Source organism: Anser cygnoides, chromosome 6 (genome assembly GCF_040182565.1).
Source record: "Anser cygnoides isolate HZ-2024a breed goose chromosome 6, Taihu_goose_T2T_genome, whole genome shotgun sequence".
Lineage (NCBI taxonomy): Eukaryota > Metazoa > Chordata > Aves > Anseriformes > Anatidae > Anser > Anser cygnoides.
In genome coordinates, this window is record NC_089878.1 from 15,506,121 (window position 1) to 15,521,971 (window position 15,851).

Genomic DNA, 15,851 nt, shown 5'->3' on the forward strand with positions numbered 1-15,851 from the left:
GCATCAAGGCCCTGTGTAGTCAGTAGATTTCCTCCCTTAACTTCACACAACCTAACAGGACATTCAGAATCTCTCAACCCACTGCAAAAAGACAGAGTGATTGATGAAACTAGTCACCAGCCACCCTGGACTTCTGTAGGGCAGGCTATGGTATGCTTGGGCACCTGTCTTTAAAAAGCTGCTCCATGCTGACAGGGAACACTTCAAGCTGAAGGCCTCCACAGAGGTGGAAAAGCTACCAATACTGTTTCCTCCCCTGCCACCTCCTTGCTTATGATAGATTCCCTAAATCTCAAACAAACTGCTTTTTCTGTCCCTTGGCAGCTTTACTCTGGTAAAGACATTTTCACATTAACTTCACAGAAAACGAAATTATGGAATGACTTGGCCAGGCACAAAAATACAGTGCACACAGGGACCTAACATTAATGCTAACACTCTTTAAAACTATTAACTTTCCTTTCCTGATCCTTAGATTCTTCATGTTTGCATTTTTTTCCATACTGGAAAAGGGAAAGAGGTACCAATGAGATAAGACCACTGTCAGCAGGTGATATATTAGCTTTAATGTACTGTACTTCATTGCAACCCTCACGGCAATAATGTAAACACAGCAAAATCCGTAACAAAGACCTTCTTTGGAGAGGTCACTTCTGCCAACTCTGCAACAGGAATATAGCTGGAAGACATAAATCTTCAGCTGTCAACACACTAAGAGAATTCAGTTCAAAGCTTGATCTTAACTAGATAAAGCCAAAAGTTAATCACCATTTTTTGTTGCTACAGTGGTACAATTTTCCAATGTATATACTTGCCATATCAAGTTGTGTCAAAGCAAATGGTAGCAATTTGGAATAAATTCCAAACAACTAAGTTAACTAGTTAGACAATCTTATTTTCTACAAAAGCTTTATGGTGTATATTAAAACTTCCAATTTCTCTCAAAAGATGGATCTACTCAGAAAGGCAGCTCTACCCAGAAAGGCCACTTTACAGGTTTGGTGTTTTCAGTCTCTCAAAGATTTGAGAAACTTATTTTCAGTGTATAAGCAGAAAGAAGGTTGTAGGGAGAGGGGGCTGCTTTTGTTTTAGAAAAGAATCATGACCAGCCTCGCAAGCAAACTTTTGGATTATAAATCAAGCTGGATTTCTGTCCCTCCTTTTCCCTCCCCTTTTGTTCACTCACCACCACCACGTCTTTGAACCTATTATCTTGGCAGCAATTCTCTTTGCATGTTAATCAGAGCACAAGGCAACAGAGTTGGCTTCCACTGCAAAGCCAGTATAGCTCACTGAAAGTAACTTCTGTCACTAATGGAAGAACTATTTGAAAAAATGTGTATTGAGCGTATGCCATCTCTTCCAATCCCTCTTCACAGTGGAACCACACGTCAAGAAGCAATTCTTGTTGTATGAAGCATATTCCATACTAACCTCATAAATCACAAACTCAACCTCAAGCAGCAAGTTAGCAACAGAAATCTGACACACAGCCTTCATGTGTTGACTTCATCTTGAAAAAAAGACAGAGCCTTGGTAGCAGCAGATGCCAGAAGGAGACAAACCTCATTAACTCTAAGCTCCCAAACCTAACCTTTTTTAGCTAACCAGAGAAAACATTGGTACTACAAAGGGTATTCATTTTGGAAAGTTGAAAATAGCCAAACCATGAGCAGATTTTGGGGTTGTAAATTAACCTGCCTCTTTTTTCTTCCAGACATTGGCTGCAATACAGTGCTGCTCAACGCATGAGTGAGAACTTGCTACTCATGCCTCAGAACAGTTTTTCTATTTAAAACTTCCCTTGCAGTCTACTCAAGTCTGCACATGCTACATTACTTCTCTATTTCTGGGCTTTTGGGTACTGTTGTTTTTGCTACAGCGAGGTTACATCAATAGTTGTCCTCCTTCCCCCTTTCCTTGGGTAACTGAGATTTCACAGCAATGACAAATATAGATACCAGAACATGATCTCATCTCATGTTTCTGCTGACTGATTCACAGGTTTAAAACCCCATTTTTGATCAACAAGTCTAATGTCATACTTGGAATTAGATTTATTTAGTCACACAGCACAATGTTGGCAAGTGCACAGCTACACTGCAAGATAAGTAAAAGGTTGTTACACAAAGATGGCAACCAACTGTTCTTTTTTCTGCTAAAGGTAAGATCTGCAAAAGACGTCAGCAAGCTGGAAAATAAGGTTGTTATAGCTATTAGGGGTATCAGACCTCCAATAGAGGTCTTCAAGGACAGATTTTAAAATGTGTCAGGAATGTTTCAGGGCATGTTTATTCCTGTGTTAGAAAAAGTGGTCCAACCTTGTGAAGTGCCTGACAGCCGCTCATCTCCACTGTTCCATAAGGGAGAGCTTCAGAGAGGAATTAGAGGATGAAATCTGGAGTCCTTAACTTCAACTACAGCTTTTTTTTTTTCTTTAACATTCAATGGTAAAGGCTGCTAAAAAAGTAGTTATCCACTCCTGAGCTGGACCGCTGAGTTCTTACAGACTTCAGAAATACCACAGGGAGGGTTCAGTGTCATACTCCCCTCCTGAACACCATCCCCAATTTTTATTTGAAGGCATACAGTGCTCACACACCACAGATTATGGCATGCTAAAATCAGTAAATACAGTTAAATATATTTAAAGTCTTAACTTATCACAGAAACATGAATCATAATAATGATTCATAATCATAATCAGACTCTCTGAGAATGACATTAGAGTTCCAGTCACGTAATAATCACTACAAACGGACAAATTCCTTTTATACTTCAGCATTTCATTAGAGCCACAGTAAATTTAAACAGATATCTCCTGCCCAACAGGCTGAATGATAGCAAGCCAACGATGCATAACTATTAGAAGACAATGATCCAAAACATACAAATTCTTAATATCTTGTTAATAAAGATCAATTGTCAGTTTTTCAATAGCAGCATTAATGACACTGACTCCCAAAACTTTACTCAAATTCAGCTGCCAGAGTAATACAACAGAAATGCAGTTTTCAGTTAGGAAATAGGTGTAAATGCAAAAAGGTATGGTAAACAGAAAAATCAAGAAGGCACATGCATCTAAGAAAAGTGGCATTATTACTATTTTTTAATTTATTTACATAAGGATAATTTTAATTAAGCATTTTTTCTTAGGGCTGCAAAAAGCAAATTTTTCAAATTAGGACTGAAACAGAAGAGAGGGATCCTATTAAATAATAGCTCTCTGCAAACAACTATAACCCAAATGCTTGAAAGTATCTCATATTCATTACATGACAGTTCTTGAACTAGGTAAATGTGTATGTGTAACAGTTGGAATAACAGAGTATATGCCAGTAACATTTTCTACCCTGCAAATGCGCACTGTATTCCCAATTTAACAGTCAGCATGGATGGTATTAGCTCCCAAAACAAATATGCTGAAATCAGTAGAGCATCGGAGCATCATACTGAGATTAGAGTATGAGAAATGCAGAAACATGTCCCCTCCCTCCCACGCCCCCTTTTTTTTCTCTCTTTAAAATGCTCCTTTTACAAAAAAAAAAAAAAAGGAAAGAAAGAACCTATCAGCTTAAATAAAAATGAGAGTGGCACTTTTGAACGTAGAGATTAAAGTATAGGTTTCTGGCTAGAGAAGGAGAAAGGGATAGACAAAATTAGCTCAAAACAGTCAAAGCTCCTGTTTTGACTTCAAACAGAGGGAGCAGCCCTGAGCAGCCAACACAGCAGAGGGCTGCCTGACAGCAAGGCCACTGACCAGCCCTGCACTGTGTTAGGCCATTGCTCTGCTTTTCTGCTATTGTCACAACTAAGAAAAGGTATATTTTCAAGTCTTAGAAAAAAAAATCTGCACCTGATCAGCTTTCCAGCTAAACTCTGGTTACGGTGTAGTTTTCCATTATCTTTTAATTCAAAAGAAATTTTTCACTGAGGGTCTCCTATAGCAATATTTTGTAAATTCACTCAAGAGTACACTATACCACGTTGTCAACATGACAGATCTTTAGAAATAGTCAAGAGCCACCAGCAGGCATAGAAAGGCTGTTATTCACCTCTCTGACAGACTCCCAATACTATTCTTAGGACAAGATGCAAGTTTGCAGGTCATTCCAAACCGCAGATATATCGCATTTGGAAAAGCTATGTAGCTGGGGGGGGGGAGGTCCTTTTCTATTTAGAAAAGGAATTCTTATTAAACAATAAGCAGCAGTAGACAAATCTCAGAACTAGATGGGAAGTTTAGAGAAACAGTAACTCTGTGTAAACAACTGGAGAACATCCTGAGTGCAGGGTATACTTGGAGTATAAAGCAGTCATCAAACACTAACCATAAAATTGAAGGAAATAAATAAGATCTATTAATAAGAATTACAAATGGCATCCACTCAAAGTCTGGCATATCCCAAGGGAAAATATCTTTATTTCAAACTTTATTTTAATGGCCAAGTTAAAAGTGAAAATATATGCCTTAAGTTCCAGTTTATAGTATTGTATTCCCTGAGGAGGTCAGGCTTTTAAAACAAAGGAAAGACCTCCAGACCCCGCAGCAGAAGGTCACGGAGCAGAGCGGCAGGTCGCAGAGCTCGCTCTCCCTGCTTGGCCAACGTGGATCCTCCTCCGAGAAGGTTCAGTGGCAGTTCAGGCCCTACCAACACAACAAACAATCGGATGCAAAGAAAGCTGTGGGTGAAAGGGACACTAGTTTACAAATGCAGGAAATGTCTCATCTACTGCTCTCACAACAGACAACCCTAATTACCATATATAAAAACTGAGCATTTTTAGCAGCACTTTCAGGATCATGTGAGCATTTCTGACAGCCAGAAAGAGTTTAAAAAGCCACAGCACTATTTTTAGCTTGAAAAATCCACACTTTCATAAATATTCCCAAACTGATCAGTAGCCGCTACAAAGGTGTTTACCTTTACTTACAGCAACAAACACAACAGCTGACATTGCATACCAAATACCCCAAACCATCTGGCTCAAGGAACGCATGTAAATGCTGGGTTTTGTTCCATAAGAATATAAACAGGCACAGGGTTAAGTATGTTAACCTCATTTGAACCCACGTTACACACCTCTTGATTTAACATTCGGCAGTTAGACCCGGGGCTGGTTCCAAGCCCTGGCAGAGCGCAGGTGACCGCGTGGCAGCCGGGCCTGCTGGAAGGCCGCAGAGGTTGTGAGCGCTGTGGGGCTCCCGGACAGCTTGGAAGCCCGCTTCCCCCACAGGAACCCGGGCCTTTTGTTACCATGCTCCTGTCACCCTAATATTGTAAAACGAAGAATGCAGCAAACCACAACTTTCAGTAGGTTACACAAAACCAAAGTCACTCATATGCTAGACAGGAAAATAAAGTTTTTGTCAATATCTATCTGCATTTCATCTGCTTACCTAGTTACCTGCCCACCCACACAACTTTACATAATAACCAAAAACACTTCCTGAAATGTATTTGTAAGTGGAATGGCTTGGTACTGCAAAAGCTAGTATAATAATATCCCTTTTAAAAAAAATCAGATGAAATTTAAAATATCACTTTCCTTTTTTGCTTCAAAGTGTAATGAAAGAACCAGCAAATACTTTTAAAACTAACCGATAATAGAAACTGAGTAAGCTGTTCAGTACGCTCTTAAATGACATTACAGAGCTTGTCCGAAAGAGAAATTTTGATCAGACATGCAAGCTGTCATACTTAAACAAGTGTATTTATAATCACAACTGATTTATCTAAATTTAAAAATTCATAACCATCTAAATCCCCACGCTATCACTATCATTGCTATATCATGCACAGAAACCAAGGCAAAACAGGCCAATAAAAAGCTGCTAAGCTAAACGAAAAAATATTAGCATTTGATACTGTGTATTCCTTACTTTTCCAGCGGTCTGCTTGATTTAAATCACTCTGCCTCCACAAAACGTGATGAGTATTTCTAAACAGCTTACAATACTTCCTTTTCACTTACTGATTAATCTACATCATGCTCTTGACTATTCAAAATGAAATTCATTTTAAATGGATAATTGATGCAATTGTGCAGTATCTGCAAATGCAATTAATCACTTGCTAAAGACGATTTTTAGGCGGGCAACAAATATAAAAATAAGAATCATGCAACTTCTTTCTGTGTTGTCAACTGAAATGTATTCTGCTGGACTGGTAAAGGTATTTTTCAAAATCAGAATAGCTGTACATCTTCGGATATTTTTAACACAATATGCAAGTGGATTCATGTTTAATTAGCACAACGCAAAGACAAGCTGTAATACAGTTTGGCTTTCAGCAATTACATGACAGTTTGAGGAACCATAACAGCAATATCTTCCCCTCTCAGCTACCAGTGGGTGCCTTGAATGTTGTAGTGAGCTGGTCTTGGCACTTAAAAAGATATTTTAAGCCAAGGGCATAAATAGATGTGTTCCTGGGAATCAGTCTGGAGTAGATTAAGAAATTATTCCACTAAAGTGTTTGCTACCAACTCTCTGCTGAGGGTTATCCTCACGGCTGAACCATACTTGTGGACAGCATACTTAGTGTTTGTTCTTCAGTGCTAACTCCTTCCCTGGCAGGTCTACCTACTCAGTGTGACTTCACACTGGGGCAGATTAGGTGTAACTGAACCACATGCACAGTTCAAGTGATGTACTCCATATCATTGTGCAAAGTGGGGCAGGAACATCTTAAGGATACATGGCCATTTCCAAAATGATTGTTTACACCTCAGAGCAGTGGTCAACAACTGCTGCCAAAACAGTGGGAGGGCACACTGGGAACAGTAAACAGGTCTCTCTCACACCCAGAAAACGGAGAAGAGTACCTCATGGGGTTAATCATGGGAAGCAATATCCTCTACCCTCCTAATCACCACTGGTCCAAATTCAACAGGTACCTTGAAGCCACTGCCTTGTACCTGGGCAAAATATTGTCGATATCAAACACAGCTCCCAGGGAGTACAGGAGTCAGCATGAACCAAACCAGGAGAGCCTCTGTTCTCTGCGGACAGAAGTGACACCAACCAGCCTCATACCTCTTAACCTCCAATAAGCTCTTCTGGAAATGCTCAGCTTTGCGGCATAAAATACACTTTGCCAAAATCAACCTCCAAAGTGTCCTCCCTAACCCAATTTGTTTCCAGTCTTAACCATTAAAAATGTAGCTCATGAACCTCCTGAAACTGCGTGGAAACAGCAACACTCCATTCCTAAAGTCATGAACAAACAGTAAAGTCCTCTTTTTAAGAGTAGCAAGGATTGGTTTAGGCCTGGAGATCAAAACCGTTGCATTTAATTTTGGTCATGAAACTTTCCAAGAGTCCTTGGACAATAAATTTCCCTCTAACACCGAGTTAGAAAAAACGAAATTTCCACTAGCTGCAACAGTAGTGGAGTTCACACCTTTATTGGCATTTGGTTTACATGGCTGAAGGGAAGGAAGAGGTGCAGCGAGAGTGCCTGTGTAAGTACTTCCTTTTGTGAAAGGCTCAGAGGAAAAGAAAAATGAGAACTACCACAGTGAAGTCTCCAGAAGTAGCTTTCCTGCACATAAAACTCTGGACTTAAGCCCAACATTTTAAGAATTTCCAGGGTGAGGTGTGAGCAATGTATTTTCCAAAATAGTATAAAGCAGCTTTTAAAAGCATTGATAGTATATTGATAAATATTTGGATTTAGTACCTCTACTGGCCAAGAACCAATTCTTGAAGTAGAAGGAAATTTTTCAGGAGAATAAAAAAAGTAACTACCAGAAACATAAGTAATATAGTAAGTGTTCGCAACTTTTAGAAGCTGTCAGTATTGGAATAATTACTGCAATGATGGAGGTATGTGGCCAGTCATATGACCACTGGAAACTTTATAACAGACAATTATTTATTAGCCCTCCTTCCCATTTATCATGTTGATTTTAATTGCTCTTGCTTGGGTGGGCATTCAAACATATATGTATGTTACTGAATGCTTCAATAGGGCTTTTCATGACTAAAAACACATTAGTATTCTATAAGGCCTACAGTGGTTTAGAAAATGAACCTCTATTTTCTTAAATGAAAAAGTGTCAGGGTCTGCCCAACATCAGAGAGAAATCAGTTGACCAGTACCTATAGAAAGAGCTACACTCAATGTTGAGGTTTTTCCTGACTGAAACTATATTAATAGGACAAAGTAGCAGCAAAACCAGGCAGAGAGTTTTGCTGATTTAAATACCCTTTGTTTGTTTCTGAGTGTGTCTACATGGTCTTTTGAAGACCAGAGGAAGATCTCTGCCTGCACCGCAAGGCAACTAGAAACTATAGGGCAGCATTCGCAAGTCACTGTGTGAGTTAGGTTATTATTTGTGTCTCAGAAAGATTATTAAATTGAGCTCATACATGCTAAGAACATTTAAAAAGATTTTGGCTGACCTAAAGCATGAGTACTCTTGTGCCTAGTTGTTAGAAATCAAGTAGATAAACCCTGAGATTCTACTAGTGTAATGTTAAAATATTAATATTTTATTTACCTCCTAGTGTTTTAATTAAAGGCTGTATTTACTGTCCAGAAATCTATGTCTCTCTTATTTACAGGGACCATTTAGCAGTGCTATCGGCAATGCAAGAAAGTGAAGAAGTAGGCGTTTCCAAGAAAAAACTTATAATTTCTTCTGTATCACCCACTTGGAGGCAGAATCTGTATTCAAGAAAGTACACAACCTCTGGCCATTTGAGCTACTATACAAATTATTTGGGGGCATTCCCATGGCAACGAGCATCATTTTAGAAGTGTTCATAATTAGCACCACAAATGCACATTAATCTCTTCTCTTGGCTAGAAACTGCCATGGTGCAATTAATGATATTGCAAAAATGGGAAAAAATCACATTTCTGCAAGAAAATCCAGCAAATTTTCTCAGACCAAGAGACTATCATATTATATTCCCTAGCCTGACTCACTATTTCAAGCCTCCCAAGATCTTGAATTGACAGAACCATTTACAAAAGATTTGCAAACTATAAAATCCTCTCATTTACGCAAAGAGGAACTACTTGTATTCCTTTAAAAAAAGGAAATCTTTGAAAATGAATACATTGCAATGATTTCTTCAAAGCATTACTTAGTCAACATTTAAAATCTTATCTAAGCTTTCTTGCATATAATTCCACATCACCATTTCGCCCCAAAACAGAATTCTACTTACACCACATAAAACTACTAATTCTGAACACCTGAAAAAATACATATATATATATTTACAATACAGAAAAGAGAAAAAAATACAAATGTAGTTGCTGTATCAAATCAGAACTTTCTTCAGCCACACCAATGTGCAATCAATATTATCTTAAAGGCTGCTAAAGAACATGTTCCATCTAAAAGCTTGGTGAATAAATGACATTCTAGCCTCACATCTCTATTCCTTGCAGTAAATCCTGTATTGAATTTAGCTGTCTTTCTCAATCCAAAGGAAAGTTATAGATATGTGGGAAATCTCAATGATGCTATCATTGTCTACTTCGATATTTAGAGGAAAAAACAGGGAGAAGAGGGAAAAGGAAGGCAGGTCAAACAACCAAATGAAAATCTGTCCTCACCACCACCACCAGTGACAGAGGGAGTGGATAAGGAGGGTTCAAAATTCAAAAACCAAACTGGTTTTCAAAATCAGTAGAGGGACTGAAGAACACATGTATTACTTCACTGCTATCTCGAGCATGTAACGTATAGCCTGAAACAAGTTAGGTTGGTGACAGAAGTCCATAGTTCTGTTGATTCTGCATCAGCAAGGAAAACCAAATCATTACCTTACATCCGCCTGCCTCAGCACTGCTCACAACCTGAGAGCACCGAAGTCAACTTCTGTCCGAGATCAGAAAACTGCACTCACTGCTTTGGAAACCAAACAGTTACCTCAGTAAAATGCTGTAGTGGTGTAAGACTACCCTTTACCTTGCCTTAGAAATCACTCTCATCGTTAAGTCAGGACGACGGTCACTTCAATAACCCATCCAGCTGACACTTTGGAAGAGACCCAGCTGCCCACAGTGCCCCCACCTCCTCAGACACACCTTTTTCCAGCAGCACAGCGCTACCAGGCAGCACAGCCCTGCGCTGTGCCCAACCGCCCCAAGTGCCCGCGGCCTGCAGAAGGAGTGTGAGGCCCAGCCCGGGCACCGCTCACCTCCTCTGGTGGCACTGGCCGTGTCCTACAGTCTGCTTCCTCCGTGTACAACGTATGCTAATAATTGCTAGTGATGTTACTACTGCTCCTCATATGGGATTATCATAGTGAAGCAACAGCACTGATTAATCAATTAGTATGGATTCATTAGAGAAGAGATGAAAGATAGAGCAATGTAATTGTGTTTACTGAACAATGGATGACAGTGTGCTTAAAAGCACAGGCTTTCTAATAATACACAGCCACCTAGCATGATATATACATAACATTATGAATATTTAGAACATTTTCAAAGCAGAGCTAGAGAAAGAACAATCAGAACGTGAATGTGTGTGTGCAAGTAATGCTGGAGCCTGAGGAACGCAGAGGGGAGAAAGCACAAGACATGACGCAGAGGGAGGTGAATATTTTAGCTTTGACTCCTTTGTAGAACAGCTAAATCATGACCTGCAGTGCAGTATGCGCACGTGTTTCTGCACAACACAGTAGCCAACAATATAAAGAGTCAAAGATGTTTCAAACATTATTAACCACGCTGTGTTAAGCCAAAGAAAATCAAAAAACAGCATGCTTTTCTAACTAAACACCAACACAGCTCTATAAGAACAGAAGCATCTAGAGTAACATAGAATTTTTTTTCTCCAGATGTCTTAGGTGCGCATCCTTTACTGCTCGCCCTTGACAGAGGCTGAACATTGAACTGACATTAGCAATGAAAAACCATGAATACCAAGCTCCCAGACACGTCTCATGTTTCGACCATATGATCCTCTTTAAGCACTAGTTTTATAGTTGAAGATCCCTTCCTCTGTCTAATGGTAGTATACAGACTGGCCAGTAATGGATATCAAGAGATGAGAAGAATTAATTTCTTGAAAATATGGTGCAGTATAGAGGTATTGAAATATATCTCATGCTGCAATCTGAAATGATAAAGACCAAACAAAAATGTAACAGCTTACAGAAGAAATGTTTTGTAAAAAAGCAGTGGTAAAAAACATACCCGCCATACTCCATGAAATCCAAAATCTTCACAGAACTCAAAGATCAAGATCCCATGAGAGACCCAATCTATAGCGTGACAAGGATTTGAATGCTCTCAGAGACCCACTCATCCAGTGTTTTCCCAAGACACTGCCACAGCGTGCCAGGGAACCACAGTTTGCGATTAGCACAGAGCTTCCTCAGCTTGGAATGCAGCCCTTGAACACAAGGTACTAAAAATTACATTGCTTGTTTAGATTAAAGGCACTTTCATTCCTGCTGGGAGTTAAGTATTCCCCCCTTAACTTTGTGGGCTGCAAATTTATTTACTCTCCAGTACATTCAGGCATTGAGTTAATGAAAGACTTATCAGCTTGCTTCAGTCTAAGTGGCTTAGTGGTAACAGTCTGAGCATCATCCTGCAGCCATCTAATGTTTAACCATTTTCTCCCTACTATAAGTGATAAACTCTCAAAAGATAGTTTTATTTACGTATATATAATTTTAAGTTGCAGGTGAGGCTCATCCAAAATTGTCTCTGATCACAGAGACACTATGAAGTCTCACAACTTATCTCCATACAGGAAGGAATTATGTCCTTTGGAAATCCTCACCTCCCTTTGGCTTTGGGAATTTTCTGTTGAGAATCAAATTCTCAACAAAACCTGCCCTGACACTGAGGACAAAGAGTCATCATGACAACCTAAGAACAAACCAACACAAATCAGCCTTGCCAGCGCTCTATTTGACAGGCAAACCCTAGCATTTTGCATTCTTTAAACCTAATTCTAAGAAAAACCTTTTCAGAGGAAAACCAGGTCATCAGTCCTTAAGAAATTGCGAAGGGACCATGGGAACATCTCAACCTAGACAGCACCAAACAAGTGAATAAGGGTTAAACGTTGTCTGAATCTCTTCAAGGAATTGAGAGTTGAATGTAAGAAAACACACCACCCTACACAAAGCCCTTGATCTTGATCCTAATTCTCAATGGAAATTAAGACAACTGCGTAGCGTTTTAATTCTGTACAACAGTATACAAAACCTTATTTTAGGATCTAAAATTACAGGCACGGTGGTGTTACCCTGAATTTATGAGTGGATATTATTAATAAATCTGAGTTGACTCCTATGAGTCAAGACATTATTATCAGTGGCTTATCTTAAACCTAGCAGGTAATTTAAACCAGAGGCGGATCACCTTAGAGTATATTGTTATTTCCAACAAATCCTTATGAATCATAATGGTATTTTCAACCTCTCCTAGGATTTTGAAAAGTCATCCAAAAATAACCTTTCATAAAATGATCTGGTTTCATGTTAATTATTAACTACATCTTGAAATAACAGCACTGGTTAGTAAATAATTTGACAGCGCTAAAAATTGCAGTGGAAGAAAACAGGATTTATCACATGGCTGAAAGAAAGCAGGGTGAACAAAATACGTTCAAAGATGTATTAGCATATTCACTGGGAATAAAACAGCACAGTAATAATAAAACCATATAGATTAAGATCAAGATATAACACTTTCTTTGCACTACTGATCATATTATGAGAGAGCAATATTGTACAGCAAGAGCCCTCAACGGTGACTTTTTAAATTATTTAGAGAAAATAAGCAAAAGGGAATCACGAAGTCAACTTCATTTTCACACTACAAAGTTGTATTTATTGACAAAACTGATTTTTTTTTTTTTTTACAGTTATAGATGGGCTTAACTGCACTACAGTTTTTGATTGATAGCAACATGCTTAATTGCAAGGACAAATGTCAGAACACATTGCTGCTCCTGAGGTGAGCACGACAGGTGACATGAACAAGTGAATAATTCTCAGTAAGACAAAAAAAAAAAATAGCATAAGCTATTAACTCTTCTAATTCTTGTATGTGTTCCTGGACAAACATGCCTGTTTCTCCAATTTTTCTCACAAGCAAAGTGAATTATGAATTAATGTGTGTATATATATATATATACACATACATATAAAGGCTTACACAATGACTTCCTGATTTTTATTTATTCCTATTTTAAAATAAACATTATCCCTTACACATCAGTGGTTTCCTATAAACAAAATATCCCCGAGGCATGTTCAGTATATAAGTGATTACCGCAAAGTGGAAGGTAGTAACAAGCACCTCCTTGCATGCTTTTATATAGCTCCATCACTTCCTAACCTCTCCACAGAAGATGTTCAGGCTGGTTTCAGATAAACAGAGAAACTACATACTAAGACAAAATGGCTCTCTCATTTCCAGTTCCTTCATATGAAGGACCCTGGGTAATCTACTGCCGAGACTCCAAATCCAAAACTGTGGTGCACACAGCAAAGTGCAAAGTAAAGTCCCAAACTACTTTCCATACTCTACAGCATAATGAACACAGCGAGGCACAGGGATGCTGTACAAGTGCGCAGACATAAAGCTTTCACTTCAGTATTCTACGTAATTGAGATTTTTAGAAATATTTTGAATAGTTATTAAAAAAAAAAAGTTTACTTTCTCCTTTTTGGGTTAAGAAACTCAGAATTTATGCAGTCATTTAACATTTAAAAGACATTGGATCACATTCAGCAAGATAAAATGTGAAAGCTTTGCTTTATGAACCCCTTATTTCAGCAGCATTGCCTTCTCCAAGACTGCCACTTATTACAGCTCACGAAATAACAGAATCCTATTAGCACCGTGCTTGGTAACTGCCTTGGATTAAACTGTTTCCTTCCCTTTGTTGATGTTTGAGTCAGTTTGTCTCACACAATGAGTGAAAAATAGAAGAAGGTGAAGCAAACTACAGTAAAAGCTGTTTCATGAGCCAACATAGTGAAGGTGCTCTTGAAAATAACGTGACTAACAGACCTGTTTTACGTATAAGCAAAAGTAGCCTATAAATAAATCTTCAGGCAAGCTACAGGTTCATGCAAACCTCTGATGACTTCTAGGATACATCTTTCCTGTAGTTTGTCCCAAACCGCAAAACCCATTCCTCAGATTTCCTCATTTTACTCTGCTGGCTTTTTTGTTTTGTTTTTAATGCTACATAGGAGAGTAGAGGTCAGAATTAATAATGTGATTTGTGCTTGTGACATGCTGAAGAACATGACAGGTGCACAAAGGAGTGACAAGAAGTCTTGGTACATTTTGGTACTTTATGATGTTTCTGAGCTAAGGCATACAGCATCAGATTGATTTAATGATTAGCATATCCTTAACTTACAGTTTCCTTGACTTTTTAAGAAAAGTTAGGCTTTAAAACTTCAGCACAATAAGCTTAGATACACAGCACAGACCAGTTTTGTTTACTAGTTAAATATTTCAAATATTATTACTTATGAATAAAACCAACATGAATTATCCAGGTCTGATTATAATCAGAAATGCTCTTCAACCAGAAATGCTGGAAGAGTAGCAACATTTCTACATTAGTTGGGATGGAGAATTGGTTTTATTTTTGCTTGCTTGCTTTTAAAGAAAATAAAATGACTTATGCTAATTTCACTGAAATTTATTATTTAGAAAAGCAAATTTATAAAACATTTTGTACAGTGAAGTTATCACACAGAAAATAAGCTTTTTCTGAAGACTTTATAATTGTATTATAAAAATCCAATGCAAGCTGTTAGACTTTGCTTGCAGCTTTCGTGTATCGAGCACTACTAATCTGCATATTTAATGGCTCCAAATCACTGTAATGTATTCTATGTACTCAAATGTAAAGACATTATCTTCTCTTCTAGAAAGAAAAGGTAAGAATAGCTCCAGTAAGTTACTTTGTGAGGAAAAGAACAAGGTAGACTTTCTGAAGAGAGGCATCTGATATAGATAAGAACTTTGCCAAATTCAAAAGCAACTGAAGAAAGCATTCACTGCTTGCTTCTGAAAAAAAAACTTAATAGCCTAGGACCCCTGAAACATGGTACACCCTGCAGCCACAAGCAATACATCCTTGACAAAAGTAGCTCCCAGCGGAAAAGAGGATCATGGCAGGAATGGCATGTTTTCAAGTATCTGTGCATAATCTCACACAGGGCTTTAAATTTCAGTATAAAAGTACAATGAATTGGGCTCAACGCTTCAATAGGAAGTACTGTATACATGAAACAAGACAGTGGAATAACAGAGTAATACTGATCTGTGTTGCTAAAGTGACGTGCTGCTGCATTTTAAGTTACTCCAAACTTCTGTGCAATACACGCTTGCGCTTGTACAATGGCAAGAGAGCAGTTGAGCCTAGAGATGACAAACAGAGGGGCCTGGGTTGCTGAATGCCAGCTCAAAAACAGATTGAACACTGATTTTCCCTCAAGCGTGAGCTGTCCACAGCACAGCGTTGTGAGCACAAAGCGAGTCTAGTTTCTAATAGAAAGAGAAATGAGCTTTCCATTTGCCACATCCTCTCTCAGCAAATAACCCTTTTTCTGTTTAAACGGTTATAATTTTCAACAGCAATACTAGAACTTAAACAAAAACCCAACCCGAACAACTTCAGGGGCAGCTAGACTTGATCTGGACTGAAACGTGTGTCGCCTCTGTGCATGAATCCCTGCTGCTGTATCCAGCTCCAACAGCCACAAGTGCCATCAAGTCTAGAAATCACAAGTGCAAGGACCTGGGGAGCTAAACACAACCTGAAAAAAAGTTTGAACAGTTCTTTCTGCTGCAGCCTGAACCATCTTATGTCTTTGTAGCAATCAAACAGGA

At 38.6% G+C, this 15,851-nt stretch overlaps 1 protein-coding gene across 6 annotated transcripts in view; it reads right to left on the minus strand.

Annotated features, from left to right (window-relative positions):
* The window catches only part of PARD3B (par-3 family cell polarity regulator beta), a 399,412-nt gene that overhangs the window by 237,886 nt on the left and 145,675 nt on the right, over positions 1 to 15,851 (minus strand). The gene's annotated exons all lie outside the window — the stretch shown is intronic.